This window comes from Echeneis naucrates, chromosome 12 (assembly GCF_900963305.1).
Source record: "Echeneis naucrates chromosome 12, fEcheNa1.1, whole genome shotgun sequence".
In the NCBI taxonomy this organism is placed as follows: Eukaryota; Metazoa; Chordata; class Actinopteri; order Carangiformes; family Echeneidae; genus Echeneis; species Echeneis naucrates.
The window spans coordinates 14,232,170-14,252,751 of NC_042522.1; positions in this window are offsets into that span (position 1 = coordinate 14,232,170).

Consider the following 20,582-nt stretch of genomic DNA (forward strand, 5'->3'; position numbering starts at 1 on the left):
GTGTGTGTGTGTGGGTCTGTGTGAAAAAGGGGCCGAGAGAGACAGATTTTTGAGAGCATCAGAGCAGAAAGTGGCAAAAATGAGAAGGAGTCCTAATTTCCGAGACTCCTCAACTAGTGAGCTCTAGAGGAAGTTAGTAATTATGATTATCAACTAGCAGGGCGCTATGGGGTTAACCTCTCATCTCAGCGGCTCCATGCACTGGAATTTGCATAATTCTCACTTGGCCGGCCAAACCAAGACTTGCTCGCCAATATAAGACCATGAAATATGGGACATTCGATAAAGTTCAACATCCGCTAACTGAAATAAAAGGCTCTGTCTGTCTGCGTTCAACTTCTAATCCCAGTTCTCGTGTTAACTGTTCTTTTATTTCCATATCAAACCTCTCCACTGTAGAAATGTTGAGGTATGAATGATCGTGACTCATCTTGAATTGTTTAGCTAACCGATGTACTGAAAACTTTGTTCTGATTTTCCAAAAATTTGGTCTGTGAAGCTCAAATATACGATTAATTCATTTCTCCCTTGCTCTCCGGATCAGACAACACTGGTGAGGACGGAGAACATGCACTGCTCCTATCGATGCAGTGATAAAAGAAGAACTTGATCTGGACTTATTCTATAGAGCCTGATGGAGCGAGTAAGGTTTATTTGAGATTTGCATTGGCCTTGGTAGAGGGCTGCTTTGTCTGAGTTCTTTCTTACTTAACTGCACATAACCAACAGCAACTGAAATTCCTTTTATTAGTATTTCATTCTTAATGCCTTTTAATAAAAGAATGCATGCTATTTCCCTTTTCCTTCTATTTTTCTTTAATAAGAACTTTTCAAACGTTTGTTATGTTTGGCCTTGGAAGCTAAAGAAGGTATGGAGGAAGTGTTTATGTCTATTTAAGTCTGTGCCCCCGTCACTGATAAAAAGCCATACATTACACTTTAATTGATGTTTTTTGGCAGTGAAATTGTGTTTTGCATTCCACAAAGATATATGTTATAATATCTAAAGAATAACTTCCTTTTCTCTGTGACTTCTAATCATGAGACGTGATTATTTCTCACAAGCTTCATCCTCCAACAATATTACACAGTCAGTGCAATCCTTCTTAGCAAAGAAATGTCACCAACCATCAAGTGCGGTTGACTGAGTTGGGAAAATACTGGAGCATGAAGCCATTTTTATTGTCTCTTTCTTCCTACTCAGTAATAAGCTCATTTTATGCAAATTTTCACGGAAACGGATTCACTTGGATGAAAGGTTAAACCCAGAGAGACCTGTTAGAGGACTCAGTCTGTGTGAAATGAAATAGAGGATATTTTTTGCTGTAAGTTGATTTAATGCCCTCAGTGGTATGATCTAGATCCATAGACTGCATAGAAATGTTATGACCTTCAGTTAATGATACGTTGCTCAGATAGTTCCCGTCCAAATCCTTGTTGAGAACTAAAGTCCAACAGAGTCAGCAGTCAGTAACTTCATTATCTCCTCCAATATCTGGAGTTTACTGCAGCCCTGTGGCTCTGCTGAGGGGAAAAAAACCCTTGTGGACTGTTGTGCATCGTCCCAGCAGGACCGCAAATAAAGTGCATGTCAAGCCTGAACCTCCAAGAAGGAAGAATGTTTATATTTATGTTTATGTCTTTATATAAGTGTGTGTGTGTGTGCTCGAGGAACAGCTAGGCATTGCTGCCAATCCAAACAATGCTGCACGTTTATTGTGTCACCTAATCTACTGTTTTGTATCTCAGCTAAACCCTTCTAAGATGACCCCCAGGCCTCCTGTATGTAACACCTGTTGTTTACCTCTCAGTCAGTGGGATGCAAACAGCCCAGATGAAACCCTGACAGTTGTTCTCTGGAGAATTTTGAGGAAGCACGTGGATGGGGGGTGGGGGGGGTGGAGTGACATCTTGGGTCCCCATTTGTGTCCCCGCCCCATCCGTCTCTGTCTTTTGGACACCACCACTGACATCTGCAGAGTGGAGAGTAGGCCAGTGACGTCCTCAGGGCTGATCGTGCTCTGAATATGAGGTCTGAGGAAGTAAATTAAAAGTCATAAGTTACAGGAATAGCAGAGAGGAGAGAAAGGCAAGATGAAGGCAGAGGGAGGGAAGGGGCAAAGAGCGTAACCTGACTCCAACCACTATCTCTATTAGAAGGAGCGTCACTAGCTTCACATCTGCCTAATATGCTGCTTTTGCGCTACTTATGGTTTCAACTCATTTTCCTCTTTTTTATTCTACATATGTGACTCTCACTCTGCCCCTCCAACCCCTCCTCACAGACCAATGTACCGCTCTCCTGTGGTCTAACCTAAAAGTGTGGGGTGAAAATTTTTATGTTGTAGGTGCCCTGAGCATAATCATTCATTCATCTTCTACCACTTATCCGTTTCCATGTCACAGGGGATGCTGGAGCCGATCCAGCTCACGTTGGGCCATACAGGTCACCAGTCCCATCTCAGGGCCGACAAAGAGAGACCGACAACTACGCACACTCCCACAGTCACCAATGAACCCACACATGATGCCTTTGGACGGTGGGAGGAAACCCATGCAGGCACAGGGAGAACATGCAAACTCTGCACAGAAAGGCCTCAGCCCAGGGAACCGAACCCGTGACCTTGTTGTTGTGTGGGAAACAGTGCTAACCACTATGCCGCCATACTGCCGCTGAGAACTGTGTGGGACTTTTTCAAAGTTTTCCAAAGTTTAATGGAGTTGCTTTTTTTCTGTGTGAAATCCATTTGGAGGTAATAATGACATAAAATACATTTCAGTGGTGGTTAGGAGAAAACACCTCTCTGCTTTACTGTGAGCTGCGCTTATGGGTCATACATTATACGAAGACTTTCTGGCCAGGACACTTAAAATGAACAACAGAAACCTCATTACATTAAGAACATTAAATCAAATAATCATATTTCCTTACATTTTGCTGCCTAAGCAAAAAAATTGCCCTCTTCACTCATACGTACTTGGAGGGCAGAGCGCTGGAGGAAAAAGGGTTACAACTGGAAAGTCTGAATAGATCCACAATGTACACTTTATTCCACGACTCACTGTGAAATATTTGATGCAGATAAATGCCCATACATATAGGGTGAAAACTGCCAGCATGCCAGCACAGTACTTGTGCCAAAGACATTTAGTGAGATATCACTTGAGAGTTCGACTCAAATGGCTGAAATAAACCTCCACTAAGATGAAAATAGATAAATTTTAAGGCTGACTGTTGTTTCCGCACTTTAACAAGGTTTACCAAAGGCACAGCATACAAGTTGGTACAATTACAGGTATTTGGTCTTAAAAGTATTGGAAGTTGCTGCTGGATGAAAAGTTTTTGGTTCGCTGAGGTTGGCAAGAGAGAGAAACGCATCTCTCAGAAATCCATCGAATAGTTGGCTTGACATTTAACTTTAACATCATTCATCTTAATCAATTCACACATGTAGGAGCAGAAAAGTTGGTACTTTAGTCAGCTTTGGCTGTTTTACAAAAATTATCATTGCATTTGCAAGAGTGTTGGCACAAATCTACTTCAGTATAGCCCATTCATGCCCATTTATATAGTAAAAATACGCAGCACCAAAACATTTGGAGCAGGGAACATATTTGCTGCCATTACTGTTGGCTCTGTCAGACACATGATGGACTGATGACCTGTCCAGGCTGTTTTTCTGCCTGTTTGTCTGCTTTGCCGACGGGCAGTGTCAGCCATGGTAAATCCCATTGAACCAGAACCAACCAATGTTTCCAACACTTCCAGGACACTGCCAGGCCTGTGAAACATGGCAGGTCCAAACACCAGTGCATGTTTAAATGACGCTGTCTTCTCATATCAAGCTGCAAGACTTTTCTTCAGGATATCTGTCAGCACAGTTCTTCTTTTTTATTTATTTTTTCTACATCAGTATGACGCTTGGAGAGACATGCAGACGGCTCCTGGTTCCTTGTGGTTCCGCATCAGCTTGAAGTCTGAGTGGGTGGCTGACTAACTGGTCGACTGGCATTTCCCCAGAGACACAAGGAATGACAAAAACTTAGAAAAACAAAGACACACCAAAACTCTAGTTGGCTTGCACAATAAAAATCCTAATTAACTACTGGCAATAATGATAATAAAAATATAGTCTAGACATGCTGTATTGAATAAAAAAGCGGGGATTTTATGAGAGCGTAATGCACAGTTTAAAAAAAGTCTCCACAATATTGTCTGCAGTGCCAGTGGCAGTTTATATTATCTTGTTTTATGAATAATAAAAAAGCTTTGCAGTTTTCTTGTTTGCTGATGTAAGGGGAAAGTATGCTGGTGGGTGTGAGTGAAGTCTGGGTCAGACTCACATGTTGGAAACTGCTCAGTGTTTCATTAGCTTGACTACTTTTGCTTTATTGTTATTGAAGTGGCTGTTAATTTGAGCTAACTATAATGAAGAGCCAGTCGGGATCACAGCATACTCCCCATCCCTCAGCAGTAATTCTCGCAGTGAGCGAGTCTATATTTGCATGCAGTACTTATTTAAAACAAGTACTTGTTTTTGCTTTAACACATATTTTAAGAAGCAAAGCTCAGAGGAATAGATGTATTTTTTTTAATATAATCTCAGAGTTTGAGGATTGAAACAAAATGTTCCAATGTGTTTGTATGTAACTGGAGATAATCAGTGATTAGTTTAATAAAGCTGAAAGCCAAACAGTAAAAGGAAAAAAAAAAAAAGATTTACCTACCAGAACATTTAAAGTTACATCTCTGTTTAATCCAAATAAAACCCCAGAGTGTAAAAGCAACTACCAATCTTCTTGTGTCAAACTATTTCCCAGCCAAAGTCAAACTAACTCAACAAAAGACTAATAACATAGAATATTTCGACATGTTGAGCAATAACACATAAAACAGCCCTCATCCTGTCGGTAGAAAATGGAATTGAACCCTATCTGCGTCTTATAAAGACTTCCCACAAAGTGTTACTGCCTTTAAAAATCTCCAAAAGCTAAAGTCAGACTGTGAAAACATACAAAGCGTACTGTATGTACGCTTTGTATGTTTTATATATGGTGTGCATTTGGTCAGATGTTCATTTGAGAACGGGGAAGTGTATCCAAACTTTCGACCGGCACTGGACATGAAACAACAAAACACAAGAGCAAGATGAAAAATGCTAAACTCTCCTGTTCTTCGTCCTCCTACGTCATGTATCATATAGTGCACTGTGGAAGCTCCACTGATGCAAACGTGCAATGATTTTCAAGCAGGCTTGAATGTCTATTTTTGTAGACCTCTGGTGAGGCGCTTTTCCTGATGTCTGCAGTGTGCGGACTCCCTTCTGCTCTCTTTGATCTTTTTCTGGAATCAAATGTAATGATTGTGGCTAACTTTGAAATCTGGAAACACACTTGCTGCGTTGCTCATGGCGGAGCTCCTTTGCACGGATCTCGCTGGTGTTTTTCAGCTGCTGCTTTCAGTTGTTTCATTTATTTTGAATATTGGATAGTTTTATGAGCTGCTATAGTTTGTGCAGAGGTGACCGTGTCAACAGATTGTGCCAGATGACTGAATGAATAATTCAGGATTTCGTCAAAACACTTTCATTCATTTTCTTGCCGAGAGTTTGATGAGAAGACTGATAACGTTCCCAAATCTGCCATGTAAATATAAACACACTGCAAGAAGCCAGTTTACTTAGCTTAGGATAAAGATTGCAAAGACTGGAGTCTGTCATTTGCATTTGATAATAAAATCACCTTCCTGGTCTGCTGCTTGCTCGTACATAAGTTCTTCACCTTGCTGTACGCTTAATTGTTGTAATTTTATCTAAATAGCCATAAATTTGGTTACGTTGTTTTTGTCATGTTAATAAAACATTATCAAATATCAGTTGATGGGGAAACACTGATAAACACAACTCTGTCTGAAGAGTAGCCAGTAAAGCTGGGATTTAATGCATGTTACTCTATAAAGGAAAATGGAATTAGAGCAGCGCACATCTTTCATGTGGTAACAAGCTTATTTGTTGGAGTTAGGGGAGCATGCCTTCAAGTGTCTTAAATTGCTTTATGGGGCGGTGTTTCTATATATAAAGAGATCTTTTAACCACAAATACCATGAAAGGTTGGGTTTGTTTGTTTGGCTGGTTGTTTTTAATTCATGTGACTGCATTTTGCAGAGGAGCTATAGTTTTTTGTGTCTCTCTCAAACTACATTAGTATCATTTAAAAGTAAACCGAAATATATTGCTTCATTTAAATATGGTACAAGAAAAAATGTGTTCAAGTGCATTTGGACAGAGGAGGGCTTGGGAAAGTGGAATAATGGAATGCAACATCAATATAAACTCTAGTTTCTGCCACATCTGTACATATACTGAAGTTAGCATGCCAACCAGCTAGCCTCAGGCTGCATTACCTTGTCCTGCCTACTCTTGGAGACTATGTTCTTTCTTTGTGTCAAATAAACAACATTTTCCCAAAGGTTGACAAACACTCTGAAACTCTGTTGAACTAGGACCAAGTGAGTTGTTCCCTTAGCTCAGCCTAAACATGGAGGGATCAGGGGAAACAGCCTTCCTGCATCTGACAGGTTTTCATATACAGCTACTTGCACAAATGATTTGGGGTTTAGGGGGAATTATATGCTGCAGTATTTTCACTGATTCACTGATTCATTTAAAGTTGTACTTTCTTTCCAGCCAGCGTGGATATTTAATAATCTTTTCACTCTTTATAATGAGCGAAAGGTGTTTGTTGTCATGCCATTCTTGGCTGGTGACTCAATGAGAAGAATTCCCCAGTAGCCTTCAGTCTCTCCTGTCCAGGTAAGACTGTTCAAACGTATATAAACACCTTGTATTATAAAGACAATAGTGGTTGAAGCGCTTGTCAATCACCTCCAACTAATTCTGGTGAGCAGCATCAGTAAAATCTCACAAACAGCTTCATCGGGTGGTATTTTCAATCTGCCAATACTTTGGTTCGACCCCCTACCTGCACAAATGACTTTGTCACTTGCCCCATGTACTTTGGATTTGCTTCCAGTGAACAATGCTAATACAACTAAACCAACATGGTGAACGTGATACCTAATTAGCCTCAGCATTGTGATGGGGTGATTAGTCAAGTCTCGCTGTGCTTTGCTGCAGCCACACATAAACTCTTGGTCTCATGTATTATTAAAAAAATCTAGGGAGAGTTTAATAACATACCAGCAGGTGCTTCCTTTCTGTGTGATTCGGCAGACAACTGAACTCAGTGCTGTTTTCAGTGACTTGGGAAAACACATGTCTCAACTGTGCCAACTCGTGCTGTGTCTGGAATCTGATTTCCCCACCTTCATTATGTAGTGTAATGAGTTCAGGGCACTTCAGGTGAGGAAGCTTCTGTGTGCCATAAATCTGCCATGACATGCGCTTGGGCTAGTTCACCTTGTCAAAAAGTAATTTGACAATGTAATGATTTTTTTTTTTTTTTTTAAGGATGTCCTGGCAGTTTGATGTGTTTAAAAAGGAGTTTTTATTTGCCAATGTGTTTCTGAAATCCACCGCTGTTCTGCTCGCCTTTACAGATGTTCTAAGTTTAAATCTCAGGCACAAAGCAGTTATCATTATGACGCACACAGCACCAGTTGACACATGCATACAGGGTCCAAAATAAGAGTTTATAATTTCAACTGAACAAAGAGTCTATTATGGCCGACACAGGGGTAGAGGGAAGACGCTGACTGCTGATATTTCTGTTTGTTTAAACTTTTTACTCACAGTGAAACAACGTTAATTTTGGTTTGCGGGATGTTGGTGGTCTGGGTTTGTAGAGCAGTGTGAAGAACAGATGGTCTCTGCAAAACCTGTTGGAAAAGACACAGTAACAGTGACAATGTTGCTTCTTACTTCTCTCGATTGCAAAATTTCTCCTTTCTTGTTTGTGAATGACAGATTACAGCCTCGTTCGGTTGGGGGTTATTTGTTAAATCTTTTTCTGTATATTCAATACAATACAGTAATCATAGACGAGAACAAGCTAAAGATGCCACACTTGTTTAGCAATCAGTGAAAGCAAGAGAAAGGGAGAGAGCCCCGTTCCCAGTCATGGCACACACATGGGAGTTTTTTCCCACTACTGTCTTAAAATAGTCTCCAAGGGCTTTTCAATTACACAGGCCACGCTGTAAGAAGGGGCCCAATCATAAAACCAGAGTGTTTACCTCCTCTCTAAATCTCCCTCTGCTTTGATTAAGGGGACAGAAGGCGGCTGGGAAGCTGGGATAGAAAGGAAAAGGCCAGGGGGAGATATAGTACAAGACTGTAGGAAACACAATAAGAGCTGTAATTGTAAGTCATCTGTGACCTGAGGCCAACAGAGCATCCGCCATAATGTTAGATTGGTGCTGTAACACTACACGTACGGAGAGAGAACATGAGTGGGGTCAGTGCCGAGGCAAAGTTAGGTCAAGGTGTGTGAAGTTCAGACAGTCTACGCTAAAAGAGGCAGCCCTCTGCTTTACACGGTAAGGCACTGAGAAGTTGTCAGCCCGCAGTGACGGCGGAGCAGCTTCTGTCGACGATCTGCTTGGTTTTTGTGACCACACATTTTAAACTGAAAGCTTCGAAATTGAAAGTGTGAAGGTGGATGATTACCCGGCAAGGAGGGTTTCACAAAAGATACTATCAAGTTGCAACACAAAATGTCCAAACATCCAATCACAAAGCTTACAAAGCTTAATTGTGTAACGTGCACCATTCATAGCAGGTGAAAGCCTTTAAGACTCAGTTTTGAGAGAACTGAAGATGCAGTCAGCTTGAATTGAGTCACGTTTGGGTTTAGATTGCTGATTTTTGATTCAAACATTGTGACATTTTACTCTTATTTACATTTTACTTCAACAGTGGCACATTTTGAATCGACTCTTGTTCATGCCTGTGACTGTTGTATTATCTTGGAGACTATGTTCTTTCTTTGTGTCAAATAAACAACATTTTCCCAAAGGTTGACAAACACTCTGAAACTCTGTTGAACTAGGACCAAGTGAGTTGTTCCCTTAGCTCAGCCTAAACATGGAGGGATCAGGGGAAACAGCCTTCCTGCATCTGACAGGTTTTCATATACAGCTACTTGCACAAATGATTTGGGGTTTAGGGGGAATTATATGCTGCAGTATTTTCACTGATTCACTGATTCATTTAAAGTTGTACTTTCTTTCCAGCCAGCGTGGATATTTAATAATCTTTTCACTCTTTATAATGAGCGAAAGGTGTTTGTTGTCATGCCATTCTTGGCTGGTGACTCAATGAGAAGAATTCCCCAGCTCCACCTGACACATTGCCACATTTCAAATTAGGCACAAAACATTAATTGTCCATCCATAATGGTTAACTTAAGTTACACCATAACGTAGGTTTGACCTCAGAGCTACAGTACAGGATTCCCTCGCTGTCATCATGCGACGTGTATGTAAACTTGCGTGCGTTGTAAAAGGGTGTGGATGTTGCTCATATTCAGTGGTTTCATTGTCCGTGCCTTCTTTGAGGAACCGGCTCGACCTGCTTGAACAGAGCTCACAATAAATCACAACATAAAGGACATCTTTTACAGCAGATTTTGCTATTAATGTTTCAACTGCCGGCAAGATCATGATCGACTTGCTTTTCCTTCAGCTAAACAAAGGCCAAAAACAGAACATTACTCTCCGGGGAGCAGCTTGATGGCAGCTGTTTACTGCCGCCATCAAGCTGCTGGTGTGGAGGCATCAAATCCTCCTCAGGGCTGTAAGACTGCTGAGCTTTTATCTTTATCAGGACACACTGTAGAAATTGTAATGGCTTCATTATTCATTCATCTCTTCTGTCTGCTCTTCCCTGTTCATTTCCCAAACCTGAAATAAATTATAAAATGATCTTGCAAGATCAAGGTTTTGTCTGGTGTAGAAAAGCACCGCGACAAGTACACCTGCTGATGAGTTTTTAGTCATTGGATTTATGACAAAAAGTTATATAGCTGTCAAATATCCACGCTTCTGAGGTAAAACTGTGCTAATTGGAAAGTAAATATAAAAACTTGTTTTGTAAATGTAGGATTTATGTATAAATCATTGATGCTCATTTAAGGGTAAATTCGATTTTTTTTGATCTTTAATTCAGCAGGTCAACCTCAGCATAAACAGCTCGTCTGATCTCTTTCCGATGGTTGGATGCTCAGAGGATTATGTTTTTTAACGAGCTTCTCTTCAAGGGAGGTAGATGATCCCTAATCAATATTTCAAGGCATATATTAACATTATCCAAATTGATTAAGTGCTGCCGCAGCCTAAAATGTTGTTTATCAAAGGAAAGGTCAGTTGATGTATTTGGCTGTCCAACAGGGTATCTTCCTGAGGAATCCATAGGAAGACACGATGTAGTATTGATCAATAGTTAAGCTTAGCTTTGGTTTATTATCACTAATGATTCATGAGTAAATGTTTACACATCACTCCAGGGAAACAATAGTGAAAATGTGTGTGTTTGTGTTTGCTTTCCAAATAAGAGAAAAGGTAGTTCAAATGGAAAAGTCAAAAATTAATCATGACAGAACGTTAAATCATCAGAAGTCCTGCTTGCAAATCAAAGATCACATCAGTGAATACACATAAAATGTATCTTCAGAGCTATTAGCCAAAGTTGACACCCTGCAAAATGTCTCTCCCCTGCAGTTGTGTTAATCTTCTACTTTGTTGTGTTTTTGTGGAGTTGTGCGGGATGAGGGCAGCTTTAAGCAGGAGCTAAGACCGGCAAACACGACATGAACGTTTCACCAGCATGAGCCCCAAACAAAATGTTCAGCCGACTATTGTGACATCATGGCAAACACAGACGGGCCTTTTTGTCTGATCGGTGGGAATTCATTTTCTATTCACTGATAGCAGAATGTTTTGACAATGAAAATGCCGAACAATCAGTCCAAGTGCTTCTCATCTTTTCTTCTGAAACTGCACGCTGATGTAAGCTCACTCACTGAGTCTGATTGAGTCCAGTTGATATTAGATTTGATTGAATTTGAGAACTGAGCATTAAATTATTAATTCTGGCAGACATAGTGCTTTTTAATGAGCACACAGCGGTGTATGGTGCCTGTCTAATGCTCCATTTGGCACGTATGAGGAGGTAAGATGATGTTACACGGTGAAACACAAGCATTACATTTTTTGATATTATTTTATAAGACAATGGAGACCAGAGGAGTTGTTTTCAAGCAAATGGGGGATCAAGAGGAGAACAATAGGATGTCTTGGCAAAGGAGAGATATTTTGGTAAAGGCAGAAGAGAAATACAGCTAAAATATTTTTTGCAGTCAGTAAGCTTTGTGTTTAATTACATAGGCATGGATCTGGATGCTGAATTGAACAGTTTTGCTACCGATGTGAGGCATAGGAACACTCAAATCATCTGGTCAAGTTATCCACAGATTAAAACTGTGGCTTCGGTTCACCTTCGTCCAGAAATCTCCTGAATGACAGATGAGAGATGATCCGACATGCAGAAAATTTATATGAATGAGTATATTCTGGAGAATTCCCAGCAGGGGAATGTTTCTTTAGCTTTCCAAGCGAGGGAACCTTCTCTGATCTGTTGAGGAAACTCTGTCAGCTGAGGACAGCTTTTTGTTTGTTTTTGCTCTCCTTTTGTTTTTTTGGTTGTTCTACCCTCTAGCGTCATCAGAGCACAGCATCGCAATCTGTGCTGTCTGTGCAGGCTGGGTCAAATGGTCCGCGTGTTCATCACTTTATGCAGCATGGAAATAAATCATGCAGCTCTCATGTCAAAATTTGCTTATTTTATCTAGAAACATTTGTCCTTTCACACCAGAGTATCTGTCCATAAAGGCTTACCTATTGAATTAGTGACATACTCCCACATTTGTATCCAGCTGATATGCGGGGGTTGGGAAAATTACACGTGAACAGTTGGTGTAACTTAAAAAAGATTTATAAAGGTGATACTACACTTTTTGATAGCACGTCATGAAGGCCTTTGATTAATTATAATGAAAAATGCTTTAAAGCACGGACTAAAAGTCACAAGATTCACTAAACACAACATTGAGAAGCCAGTGGGGAGAAAAATGTGTTGCAATCACATTCCACATTCTGAGCAAGGTTTTCAAATGCAGCCCGCCCAGTCTTTCACAAATATAAACAAGCCCATGGCTTACAGCTCATTCATGAATCTATGGCGTTGGAGTTCCTGCGTGAAAGCGCGAGTCTACGTCCGCTGACTCAAAGCCGAGGGATGCCCTCTTTTCTCTGTCCCAGCTCCACCCAAACAGTATCTCCATGGTGACACACAATACTGTATATAGACCAACCTTTAAGGTGTCTGTGTCTCTTTTTTTTTTTTTTTTTCGTCTCTACCCAAGCAGCCTTTGAACCGTGACAATGTTTGAACGACAACGTCAGCAGATAAGGGGTTTCCCTCTTTACGGCCTCTCGTCGCCCAGGCAACATTCCTGAGTCAGTAAACATTAGCCCAGACTTGAGCTTGCATACCGGAGGATCTCCCAGGAAGTCTGAAAGGTTTTCCTGCTGTGTTGTTGTTGTTGTTGTTGCTATAGTAGTGGCTGCCAGCCAGCAAGTGTACACAGGTGAAAGCAGGTACGCCAGCTGCACGCACATCTACTTGTACTTTCCAATTTAAGTTTCAATGAAGTTGAACACCGCATTTATATGTGGCACAGGACACACCTTGAAGACGTCACAATTCACTGGAAACTAAGCCTTCCCAGGCACAAAACATTTCATTGTGTTGTTGATATTTACAAAGTAAAACACCAACAAAGTTTCTGCATTGATTTTACGATAAGCAGAATCTGTGAAATGTGTGCTCAGATTTTTCATGCTCAGGAGATTTAAATGGGGCTGTAAAGAAGCAATTTGCAAGCATCAAAGCATCGCTTAAGTATTTTGGAAGAGCGAGGAGAGTTTTCTGATGCGACCCTTTAAAAAGTGTGTGCATGGTCGCGTGTGTGTGCGTACATCATTTGTCATGGCCACTAGGGAGGCAAGAGGCTTGCAGCCATTCAGTGCAAACACAAACCAGGGCCATCTGCAATGCCTGGATCCCCTCCAACAGCAACACTAGTGCACACACATACACACACACACATCCACAAACGCATGATATCATAAACTGGGTGTCAGTGGCTGTCGCACCTCATCCTTCGATGTAAATGTATACAGTCAGGGACCAAAGCAGATGTTCTGTATGATGTGCTAACCTAAAGGGGTTTACGGCAACAATTCAAAACTCAGATGTGATGTTGAACAATGAACAACTGTAATTGTTTAATTACAGTTTAAATTGAATATAACGTCCTGCGGCGTTCATAAAGGTTTTATACCACACAGATCGTGAATTAGATATGTCTTGCCTTAAGTCCAGGCTTCACTGTTATTGGGTAATGTTGAGAAAACAAGTGAAGCATGTTGTTATGAAACAGTGACTGATGCTGTGCAGCAGCAGGCCAAAGTGAAAATGCTTCTTTCCCTGCCAGTGATTTGTGTTGGAAACCACAGATCCATGGCACAGCACTACACAGGCCTTCCTCTAACGACTACACTGATCCAGCCCCAAAGGAGAATGTGTGCGTGTGCGTGCTTTTGTGTGTGTGTGATGGTACGAACAGCACGCTTATGGGGCTAAAAAGGTTTCATTTGGTTTCAATCGTAATCCCAACTGTAACTGTAACCAAGTGTCTTGTCAATTTCACAGCGAGAAATCAAAAGATAAATGACCTGCACCAAGTTGCCAAGTATCTTAATGGACATCTGATGAATGCACTGTCATGTTGAAATTTGTGAGTGAGCCCTGTGAAGCCCTTTGGCAGTCAAACAGAACTCCAGGTGAGGGTAATTCAATTGGTCAACAAAGGAAAAATTTGGATCTTTTCCCCCTCGCTAATCTTCCAGTCGATGGATTCTTCACATGTAAGCTGCTCTGGAAATTTTAAGGAATTTTGAGAGATGGACTCGTCCCAAAACACCAACTTGAATCTTCGCTCTTTTGTTCTCTCATCCACTCTGTCTTTGCCAAGCTTCTCGTCTTAAATGGAAATGTTTTGAAAAAGACATCCTTTACTAATTAAGACCTTGACGTTGTCCTCTTGATCCAAGTTGCCGGGATACACTAACAACAGCGGTGGATTCCCAGCTGTATATACTGTACGGTCAACCATCCATCAAGCAGGTCCCCTTTCCTCTGAAACTCTGCGACTCCCCTTTGAACCTCCGATTGTGAACTGAGGAAGAAAAACATATTCGATAGTCACAGTGTGCAAGTGAATACTTATCATGACTCAAGACAGTTTGCTGTGTCCTCTTCCAGGCATCCAGCTGATACATGTGGATTATTAATCACCGAGTGTCCAGATTGAGCTGGAACTTCTTGAGCTGTAGCACAGGCTGTATTTGAGAATTTGAGAATTTTGTTTACCAAAAGAGCTTTTACTTTAAGGTAGTGAACGGGAAAAGCGAACAAAAAGGACACATTATTTGCTCACTGGGGGAAAAACAAAAAAGTTTGTTGCAAGCTGAAAAGTTATTTCTCATTTTGAATGGTTTATCCATGGCCTTAATGATTAAAATACAATACCTCATAACTAAGTGATAACCTTGGAAGATGAATGCAGTTATATACGACCTGAGCAATTTAGCTGCTGTTAAAGGTTTTTGTGTTTTGTTTTTTTTTTTTTTTACAGCAGAAAACACACATTGGTGAACAGTTGTTTTAATATGCAGCAGCAGACACATCTGTCAAACACAGAATACTTAGCTTTTATTTGAAGTTGTTCTTCTGGAAACGCGACTGGTAAATCTTTCCTGCTACCTCTGATTTTGGTCTCCACCCTCTCCTGAGGGAAATATCAGTCTCTTTAGCTCCTAAATGCTCAACTGTGTTCACCAGTTACTTGTCCTGTGCCTGTTTGCTGACAGGACTCTTTTCAAAACAGCATCGACTGAGTTTTTGGCCACTTGCAGGAAACTTTATTTGGAATATTAACATATCTCCCCTGTTGTCAGCAAACAAGCTGACTTTAAGGTGTATCTGTCACAAATCCAATTATCACTTCACTTTAAGTTTTCATTTCTTCTCTTGCAAATCTTGAACATGGGATCTGATCTGAGATGTAATTGAAACATTTTAAGATGGCACCGAAAACAATTTAGAGGGACAGAACATGTCAAGTCTGCTCAAACACAACTAGGTCCAATCTGATCTAAAGCGGACCCTGTTTTTCCAGGTGGGTTTTTTAAAGTCACTCAGAGGTTTTACCACTTCTCTTGGATTTCAGTGGGTGCACTAAATTGCAACCAGCAGGTGATATACATCTGATATGACTCCAGAAAGGCTTGTATCAGATGTACTCAGAACAAAACGCTGTTGCACGGCAAAGCTTCATCATGAATGCCAATCTCAGTCTTGCTTCTCATGCAGGAGTTCCCTGTGAGCAAAGATGCGTTGCTGTTAAGCGTCACCTATGTGGGCATGGTTCAGCTGTTGCTTTTATTCAAATGTTGTCTTTTGTGATACCTTTCATTTTGAGGATGGTAAATTACTTTCCTGGATAAGGTGCACTTTTACGTAAAGGAAACTTGATGTCAAGACAAAGGAGCTCAGCCGGTTTCTTTAATGAGTCTGTAATTGTTCTGGTTTTGTTAAGCCAAGGTCAAAGAAGTCAGCATCAGCTCTTGAATATTGTTTTATTTATCTTAAAAGAAAAACTGAGGTACAGCTTGTCAGTAAATATGGTTCATCCTAAAATATGATTTTCTAATCAGCTCAACATGTTAATGAATCATTTCATCATATTAATTTAATCACAGATGTGTTTGCCGCATTTCATTGCTTTATTTATTTTTGTCTCTCATCTGCTAGACATTGGAGATATAGCAAAAATAGATTTTTTGAATTCATGCTGTGCTTTCTTCTCCACTGGGAATCAGTTTTCCATTATCTGTCTCTTTCCTCCATGTTAAGTTTTCCCCGTCGCATCACGTATATACCCATATCCGTTTGGTGGCACTGTCCTCATAGCATATAAATTACAGCTTCTTTTCCGTATGAACCACGTCCAGAGGTGGCATTACCTGGCAGCTACAGCAAACTCACTGACTACCTGTACATCTGTCCAGACTGCTGATAAGCTTTGTGTGATCGTGGGCAACAATGTGTTTGATCAGGCAGATATTTTGTAGCTGCACAATTTGCTCCACTTTCCCAAGATCTACTAGAGAAATTTTGCATTTCACCACCCCATCGTTCCTGGTTATGTCACTATTGCTGAATAGTTTTCTAATGTATATGCAATTTTCAGAAGTTTATTTTAATTTGAGGTTTAAGTTGTACAGTTCAGAGTTATGCTACACTGATGTTTTTGTATGTTATGGTGCCATCTACTGACGACTTCTCTGTGCAGCCAGGCAGTTTTTATATGCTGCAAGGGAAGTAAAGCATCATGAAATAAATGTCATACTTGTGCACGACACTTACAGATTTTAGCTTGACCTAGAAGGGAAAAATGTGCCAAAGCCATAAAAGTGCAAGCAACCTACACAAAGCCAACAAATTCAATCGAGGCTGTGAGAAGATCCAGATGGAAAGGGTTAGGTTTAAGGTTTGAAGGGAACTGCAGCAATAAAGCTGCATGAGATTTTCACCTGTGAAACCAGAAAGGCTGAAACTATCTTGTGTGGGAGAGGACAAAAAGGAAGAGGTATTGTGTAAGTTAACAGTTGCTCTGTAAGATTTCACCCAACCAGTATAATTGCCTTAGTCATAGTTACAGGGGTCACTCCCTAAACGTGATCATATAGGAAGTGTAATTCATCACGCCATCCCTATATTTGTTTGAGTCATTAAAACATTAAATATGAGGAAAGTAGAGCAGACTTTGTTGAAAAGCAAGTAAAGGCAAATTAATCTAAGTAAAGTTCAAAATTACAAAAAAACAAACAAGCAAACAAACAAAAAAAACCCAAAACACAAAAAATACATTATTACAATGAGTCCACGATTTACAATATAATAGGTACAAATAAAATACTTACCAGTTACTACTGGTGCTTAAATGTAGGTACAGCAGAAGGGAGCATCATTTTGGGGAACAAGGGAGCAACAAACGGGCCTGTTGTAGGAAGAGAGAAATCAATTACACTCCAAGGATTTTGTAATATGAATAATTTTGGAATTATGTAATACAAAACAGAGGTATGTAGTGTTGACAACCTTCTTCTTGAATATGATTAAAAAGTAAAAAAACGGAGAGCAGCTGTAGAAAAAAAGATTATACAGAATTATAGATATTATAGATATAATATAGAAAGAATTATACAGTTAAGAAAAAGAATGATCAGATCCCTCTCCAATTATTAGCATATGCAGTTATGTTATAATAAGTAAAAAAATAAATATAGATCCTGGTACTATGGAATTAAATGCTAAATGAGTTCCCACAATGAACGGTAACAGCGTGCTGAACTGGTCAAAACTCATTTTTCATGGTCATCACATTGAGGTACTCCAGGATACACTCAGATACCTGGAACGCAAACAAATAATAGAATAAAGACAGAGAATACAGATGAACACCTTTTTTCCTCTTATGGCTGCACCCACCTTCAGAGTGGAATATCTACCAACGCCCAATAAGTGACTAACTCACTAACAAACAGTCACTTCACAGTCTGCCAAGCAACTGATGAATGACTCAACATGGACAATGTCCAGGCGAATGCAGTGAGAGTGAGAGTCGGTGAGCCATTATTGGGACGGATGTGTCATCAAAAGGATTCATTTGGGTAACTGGGAAGAGCTTGGATAACTCTCATTTCAAAACAAGTCAAGCAGTATTGCACAACATTAATTTAAGTTTAGTTTCATTTAAGTTAAGTTTTGACAGCTAAGAACTAAATAGCATTGAATAAAGCAAAAACGCAGTTTACGTTGGCTTTGGAGGTTTAAGTCCAATATTTCTAATGTAGGTGAAACGAACGCTGTTCTGCTGTTGAAGCCGTATAAGAATTTCTTTCTGAGCAGGCGTTTTTTTCTATCTTGGCAGAAAATAAACTTTTCATCACAAAAGAAGAAACAAAATGGGTGATGGATTCAACGGCCTAATGTTCCGAGACAAAACTGATCCTTCGATGTGCCACTGGAGGAAAAAAAAAGAGATGAAGACAAGCATGTTTACCAGTTAAAGGAAGATGAATGTCTTGTGAGATGCACTGGAGTTGTCTGAAATGTGCTATTTACCTCCCGAAGACAGACATGGATCAGCTAACAGTGGGATTTTGAAGACAATTCAAAAGCAGTGAGAGCTACAGCTTTTTGTGTCTGAGTGATCGATGGCCTTCAATATTTTTGGTTTCTCTCCTTTGGAGGGAAATGGGTTCGAACTGTGGAGGCCCTCTTACAGCAGGTGGCACTGCATTACATGACATAAATGGATATGAAGCCTTTGTGCCAGCATTGGTAATGACATTAGTGGTGTTACAGGTGGCGCTCAAATTGTTCTTTTTATTTCAGTTAAATAGATTTATCGCTTTCTTTGCTACCAGCCCCTTTCCAATGTCAGTCGGTCCATCGTTAATGAGGCCAGACTCAAAGAAATCAAGTTTCAAAGTGACACTGTCAGGTTCTTTTGGTGGTTTTATTTCATCAGCACCAGTCGGGTTTGAAACTACACCCACCCACACATCACACACACACGCACACACACACACACACACACACACACACACATCACACACACAGCAATTACTGTGTAGCCACTGATGACACCGGAAGAGACTGACATTTTGATGTGTCTTTATTCATGTAAGCCTCCATCTTTATGCACGGCTGGTCACTGTGATGCCCCAGACTGTGTCCTCCTCCTCTCAGACATGCTGTAATGTCCTCACACATCTGTGGTCAACGTCAACACAAGAATTAAAAGATTTTAACACATGAGAAGGGCCCGGAAACCCATTCAGAAAGGAAGAAGGGCAAATCCCTCTCTCAAACAATATCTATCAAAACTTTTCGTCAACACATATTGAAGTACAACCAACATGACTCATGTTATGTTATTTTCCTCCATGATGATTCACTGAGTCAACTCTGTCAACACTGAGTCAAATACAACTTGATGAAGGAATAAATGTGTTATTTTCTGCTCACAATCATTTTGTTTTTTGAATGAAACGGAAATATAATCTTCAGTCATTTGAATTTTTTTCTGGTGTGCTCATTTGTGACGCGAGGTGTCAGCATATTATTATGGATTATTCAAGTCTGATTGATGCTGCTGACGACAGAAACGTTGTAATTGCTTGACGTACTTGTCTCTAGACGTGGCACGAAAGTTCCACTTTGCTCTGCAGCTGAAAACCGTGCAATGATTTACAGCAACAATCCAATCATCCTCTATCATCGAAATGATCTATGATGTCCAAGTGTGTCTGAGAAAATGAGCCCACCATAACGATCCGTAGGAGTCCAGCTGACAGTGAGATAAATTGTACTGTTTTGCTTACACCCTTGGCCTCCCCGACCTAAAAGAGTCTACAGTGTGACTGATTAGTGCAGCATACAGTAGAGTGCTTTCTTAGATAAGCTGGTCTATGATAGAACAGATCAAAAAGATCTTTGTTATTGATAGTAAGAAAATATACATACTGTGGTTTCATGCGGATAGAAACGGTCATTTGAAATCCATATTTCGCTATAATCACTTATTGCGAGGTACTTTGTGTCAAATCTGTGTGATCGTACAACAGGAACTATTTCAACAGACATTAACAATGCATATTCTGTCACTCACTTTCGTTTTGTTTCTCAAGATTGAATTATCATCGGTAGACTCTAACCTCATGATATCCAGCAACAGCTGTGGAAACACCACTGTGTGTCAATGGCCAGTATAAAACATCCTGCTGTGTGATCTGGATGTCTAACCAGACCAAGGCAGGATAACAGGATTTCTGCATACATTAGTCTGAGTAAAAGTCGATGCTACATTGCTATTAGTGTGGACTCCCTCAGGTCCTGTAATTGAGCCTGTGGGCTGCTGAACTGCCACTGCATCATACTGAGCCTGGAGCTGACAGCACAGACAGTAATGAGCCGGGCGTGTCTTCTGTAGCAAGTGATGAACGACAAGGGGGCACAAAGGCTCTGCTCTCCCTAACATCGGACTGGCATCACAATGAAACAACAGCGACACTGGGATTGAACACACAACATGTATTGGAAAATGTAAATGAAAAAAATGTCTTTGAAAATGCATAGACTTGTTTGAGATGCAAGAGTGGTGAAACGGAGGGGTTGTGGAGAGCAAACGTCTCGCGTTAAAATTATTAGTAAGACGTTTTTGTGTTTCAAAGCAAAAGCAATGCTGATAAAAATCTCTGCAGAAGCTCTATAGAAGTCTGTGGCACAGCTTCTCAGTGGATTTCAACGTTTTGCTGATGAATCTATGGCCTCAGTCTCACATATAAATGCGAACAGTAGTACAAACATTACACTACAGGCGGTGCAGGTGGTTCAGTGATTAGGGTGCATGCCACATTATTGCAGCGT